The sequence below is a fragment of the Pteropus vampyrus genome, unplaced genomic scaffold (assembly GCF_000151845.1).
Source record: "Pteropus vampyrus isolate Shadow unplaced genomic scaffold, Pvam_2.0 Scaffold116, whole genome shotgun sequence".
Taxonomy (NCBI): domain Eukaryota; kingdom Metazoa; phylum Chordata; class Mammalia; order Chiroptera; family Pteropodidae; genus Pteropus; species Pteropus vampyrus.
The window spans coordinates 1,993,666-1,999,629 of NW_011888897.1; positions in this window are offsets into that span (position 1 = coordinate 1,993,666).

Below are 5,964 nucleotides of genomic sequence, written 5' to 3' on the forward strand. Positions count from 1 at the left end.
CCCGCAGGGCTGCGGCCGTCCGGAGGGCGAGCGGAAGGGCGGTGCGGGCGGTGGCCGGCGCGCTCCGGCCGCGGTCGCTTGATCCTCGGCTCGCCGCCCCCGCACCAGCAGAGCTGCCGCCGACCAGCCGCTGCCGCCCCCGGGCAGGGAACCCGCTTATAAAGGCTGCTCTGCCCGACGGGAGGGGCTTCCCAGGGGTGGGGCAGGCGGGAGCGGGGAGGAGAGGCGAGGGGAGGGGGATGAAAGCGGAGGTTGGAGAGGTGGGGATAGGAGGATGAAAGCAAGGGGAGGGAGCGCGCGAGAGGCGGGAGGGAGGACAAGACCGGGAGGGGGAAATGGAGAGACTGACGGTCCTGGAGAAAGGAGTGGGGCGAGGAGGTGGGAAGGGGTGGAGTTCCTGTGAGGAGGGACCTTTCCGAATCCCGACCTACTGCCTGCGAATGTGGAGTCTGTCTTTTGGGGCGGACTGGAGGGATGGCCAGAATCCTACTGACCCTCCCATCCACCCCCGCTAAAAAGCCTTGAGATTTTGCCAAGGGATTGGGTGGGTGGGGGGGAATGGAAAGGCCAGACAGGTATTTGAGAAACCAAAAGCTTAAAGAAGAGGAAGAGGTTGGGGAGTTACTTCCACTTAATGCTGGATTTCCCCTCTCATCTTGCATCTACAGTCTCTGCGTGGCCTTGAGAGGGAATGAGAGCTGAAAGGCCAGACCACCCTCTGTCCTGCCCTAGGCTGACATTTGTGACCCCTGCTGGGTTCCTCCCTTCCAGGCTCCTCCTTGTGCTGGGTGGGGAATCGGAAGCCGTCCAGTCTCCTTTCCTCTCTTCAGTCTCTGACCTTTCTTATATACCTACCTCACATCACTTTTCTTCGACTGGTCCTATTTCTCATCTCTCCTCTTTCGTTTGTATCCTCACAACCACTTATAACTCACATCTCTTATTCTGTCACCTCTACTTCGCTTCTCATTTGCCCTCTTCTACCCTTCCATCGCTGATCTTTTTCCCTCTCTCTCCCAGACAACTTGTTGGCTCATCAAGTTTGTCACCTGGTCCTATATCGTTAGCTGATTTTCCTCAATTCCTCTTCAGGTCCTATTTTCCACATTTCTCCTCTCTTTCTTTTCCTCTGCTGCCATCTTCCCCAGCCTTTCAAAATTATGTTTGCCTCCTTTGCAAGGGGTCCAGGTATGGAGTTCCAGCTCTACCCTACTCCAGACATCCTCAGTTCCTGGTCCTCAGTCTCAGTATTTTTGAGTCATTTCGAGAAACTTGGGATTTCAGGTGACAGGAACTGGAGTGTGTGTTAAAGGTCAAGAATGTGGATGAGGTAGAAGGCTAGGGTTTGGAAAAAGATATTTTTGGTGTGCACTGCTATATTTGTCAATCATTACCATTATTAGTCTTTTATCATTTTCGTAATAAGACACATTGATCGAGCATCACCATTTAGTATTTGAGTGCTTAAATATACCATCTGTTGGTCCCTTGATGTACACACCTCTCAATTTCTTTTTGACTCTTGTATCAGTTTCTCAGTCTCCATCACCTCAAAAATCTTGGAGCCCCACCCAGGTTTTTCTTTGCCGAACTCTGTCCATCTTTCTCTGAGATCTTTCCTTCTCTCTCAATCTGTTTCTCTGACTCACCCACTGATGTCTTTAACGATCTCTGACCCTCTCCATCTCTGTACTCTCTGGCTTCATTTCTCTCTCTCCCCCCTCTTTTGCCCCCCCTCCCTGTCTAGCTCCCACCCCGTCAGTCTCTTTCCTCTCCCTCCCACCCTCCTTTCCTCTCCCCCCACCCCCTTAGCCACCTCCCAGCCCCGCCTGCTGTCTCAGACACCCTGCTGGGCTCTTACCCTGTTGCCCTGGTAACCGCCCCCCACTTCGGTCACCTCCACTCCCCTCCCCCCTCCAATCCCCGCCACCAACAACCTCTATCCACCTTCCTCCTATTTTTCCTAAGAGCCAATAGAAACTCTGTTGCCAGGTGGAATGCTCATTTGAATCAGCCAATCCAGGAGCCTAACTGCTTGCCCTGCCTTATATGGGGATTTGAGGAGGGCCACTCCCCCCACTCCAGCCCCAGAGGGGACCAGCCCCTCTACTCTCCTTTCTCCCCGCTCTGGAAGGATCCTGGGATCCTCTCTCTCTCTCACCCTTCTGTAAAGGCCTGGCCTTCCATTTCTCTAACTGGAACCACCGGGGTTAGTGTGGGGTGTGGGCTGGACTGTGGGTGGGGCCTCAGGCCCGGGGGTGGGAATGAGGTGTGATTAGGGAAGGGAAGGCGGAGGGAACCGGGAATTTTGCCCAGGGAGGGGTGTCTGGGAGCGGAGGCAGCTGCAGTGGAAAATTCCAGGGAGATGGAGAAGCAGAGAATGGGAATCCTGCCCCAAGGCCCAGGGGAGCGCCTTGAGAATTTGGACACTAGAGTCCACAGGGACCACAGGAAAAAGACCTAGGAAGCAGGAGGCCTGGATCTAGAGCCGTAATTGCGTGGGGGAAGCATCCCTTAGCCTTTTCCTGTGTGGCTGGACAACAGACTAGTCTTATGAAGTCTTTGGCTTCGTGGGCAAGAAGCTAGAAGTGAGAATTGGGGTGAATTTGGAGCGGGTGGGAGGCTGAAAGCCAATCCCCATAATCCTTGGGGTTAGTCTCTGGGCCTCTGGAGCCAACAGTGTTAAGCATGCCAGCCTGTGTTCGCTTCATTCCAGAGAACTAATTCTGAGGCCTTGTGGAGGCTTGCCTATCACTATGATGCAGGACAGGGCACATTTCCCCCGAGTTAGTGGAGGGAGACCAAGCCCTGCACTGAGAGGAGAACAGGGTCCTTTGGCAGAGTGTAGAAAGGAATCAACACATGCGCCAAAGTTAGAGTCAAAATGAAAGTTTATTAGAAAAGGGGTAACACTCCAGACAGTGAGGTCTCCTCTCAGAGCCAGAGAGTGAGAGGGACCCAGAGTGTTCAGGGAATTCAGTTTATCATTCTTTAGTTCCCATTTCCTTTGATATGGACATACAGTGAGGAAGGGGAAGAGTATATAGAGTGAAAGGCCAGCTGGCAGTTCCCAGCCTTTAATCCATAGGTTCCCCATGGTTTTAGCCATAGGGAATGACTCTCTTGGTTCCTTTTTCCCCTTCAGGGGTGTGGGGAATGGATTGTTAGCAATCCCAGTAGAAATCTTCCTTTGTTCTGAAGGTGTCCTCCTGGCCTGGCTGCAGGGCTGATCAGCATGTTGCAGTCTCTGAATGTAGCTTGATCAACATTTTTAATTCTCTTGCCCCCTTCCTCCCTACATTACCTAGAATTATATTACTCCACAGTCCAACTGAGAATTTCTCACACTAGTTGAATGGGGAAACTTGTGCTTCTTACACATTTTCTGGAGGTGGGAAAAAGAAGACCAGGTGAGAACAACAGAGACATGAGCCCCTTGGACACTATGATTTCTGTCTAGCCTGACATCCTAGAAATTTACCTCAGTACTGTGTGTAAGGTGTTCAATTCTATTTCCGTCTCATTCATAAGTGAATTCTTCCCCCTCTCCAGCTTTCTGGTTTGTTTGTTTTTCAGTTCGCCTATTTATGATAAATTAAATGCTAAGGTAGGGCTAGCTATTCAAAGCATTAGAGAACAGAAACCTGAGAGTTTCTGTCCAGTCTCCCTCAGTCCTCACTGTACTTTTTTATCCCCATTCTGCTCCCAGTAACCTCATTTTCTAGTTCTCATTTTTTCTTTGCTTTTTTTTTTTTTAATCTTAAAAAACTCAAGTCAGTGGAGAGTTGAGAAGAAGATGGACTCCTAGAGAGAAATCTAAGCCAGCTTAACTTTGCTCCTGTTTGTTTTAAGTATGTTGCCCCAAGAGTGTTACTTGATTAATCTTAACAACACTAAGGCACACTCATCATGAACACTACCAGTCAAGTTGTGTCTATCATTACATTCTTCTCACAGTTGAGTTAAACTAAAAAAGTTCTAAGTTTTCTTTTTGCTCTCTATATTGAGCTTGAACTTTTGCACTACAGCAAACTTTTATTGAGGTCCTACTAGGTGTAGGCACTGTGCTATGAGAAACACAAAGCTGAATGAAAAAAGACAGTCCTTGCCATCAAGAATTAGACAAAGAGACTCAAAGTACAACTTGAAAAGGGGCATGTATCCAGCATTGTCTTTCCACCCATCAGACCAGACAGCACTCTGTCCTAGCGCCATGGATGCTCTTCAGGAATGCCTCCCTGATCTCTTCTGATTTTACAAATTTTTTATCCATCGTTCCCAACTCCAAACAGCCGACCTTAGCTCCTCCACCTTTACTGATTGTCGCCTTCTCCTAGCACAATACCTAGCACAATGCTAGGCCTCAAAGAGGAAGAACTCAATGAATTGATTTCCTAGCTCTGACACACCATTTTGGACTTAATCTCAGAGCCTTCTCAACCTTCTTTCTTTGACTAGGTGGGAAAAACACACAACATTCTACTAGGATACTGGCTTGCCTCCCTCTGACTTAGGATCGTCTCATTAACTACTTATGTCCTGGTGGTCACTGTCAGTCTTTTACGGTATCAACATCACAACCAAAGTTTTTGTGGCTTTGCTACTTCCCCGTGAACTTTCTCCTCAGCAAAAAGAATTGGTTTTGCCATCAGTACCTCTCCTCCAGATGGCTCGATTGGCTTTTCTTATTCTCCATGCCTTCTTCATGACCTTCACTTTTACACCTGGAGTAGTTTACTGTTGCCCAACCTTTCACTGCCTTCCTTTCAATTTCTTCCCCATGTGTATTCCTCAAAATCTTCGCAGGCCTTCAAAGAAGTCCAGAAGAAAGGTAACATTTATAGATGCTTTCTGGTTCTGTCCCACAACATTTTCTGTGATGATGGAAATGTTCTATATCTGCACTTTCCAATACAGTGGCCACTAGCCACGTGTGGCTAAAGAGCACTTGAAATGTGGCTAATGTAACTGAGGGACTAAGTTTTTGTTATTTAACTTTAATTAAATTTAAGTAGCCGCATGTGGGTAGTAGCTGCCATATTTACCAGCACAACTTTAGGCCTTGGCCCTAAGCTGGCTTTTCTTTATCCACCTTCTTTACCTTCTCCATCCCCAGTGTTCTGTACATAGAAAGTCAAGAGCAACTCTGGCTGCTGTGTTGAAGGTCATCTGGGCCACGGTTGTCATATACTTTAGCACAGGTGCATGTTTGTTCAGGGTTTTCAGATTTTCGGATTAAAAAGACTATGGTTGACCCAGAGAAAAAAGTAAAAATGAAAAGGATAGGGAAAATAGAACCAGGCGTGACAGCTAGAGACTTATCTTGCCCAGAATGTAAACTAAGGGAGGACTTAATAATCAAAAGAAGGCAATGAAATTGTTGGCTAAACCCTCCCAGGTGACTCCAGTCTCAGAAGTCCTGTTCTCACTCTTCCCAGTATCCCTAAGTGACTCCATTATGCTCTTCCATGGTTTTAAGTCCCACTGCCAACACATACCTCAAACACTGATGACTCTCAAATCTATATCTCTAGCACTGGCTTCTCTCCTAAGTGACAGCCATGACTCCAATTCCCTTCTATTTATCTCTCCCTGGATCCTGCACGGCTCCTCAAATCCCACATATTTCAACTGAAATTCTCTCATTTTCTATTTCAGTTAAAGGTAATGTCCTCCATTCATTCATTCGTGCCAAGGGGGTCATCTGAGATTTACCCTTCTTTCTCTCTTTCACATTTTACTTTTTAAAGATTCCTTGAATGCTTTCTTCTCTCTCCAAGCCCAGTCCTACCTCTACTCCAGGGATCAACATCACTTGCTGACTTGAAGCTTAATTAATTAGGGTTTTCGATTACTTTTTAAGAATTTTTGTATCTTCAGCACTTACTTCATAGCATATTGTAAAAACTCAAAAATATTTCCTGAAATAAACTGCCTTTCTACCTAAAATACAAATAGGCTGTT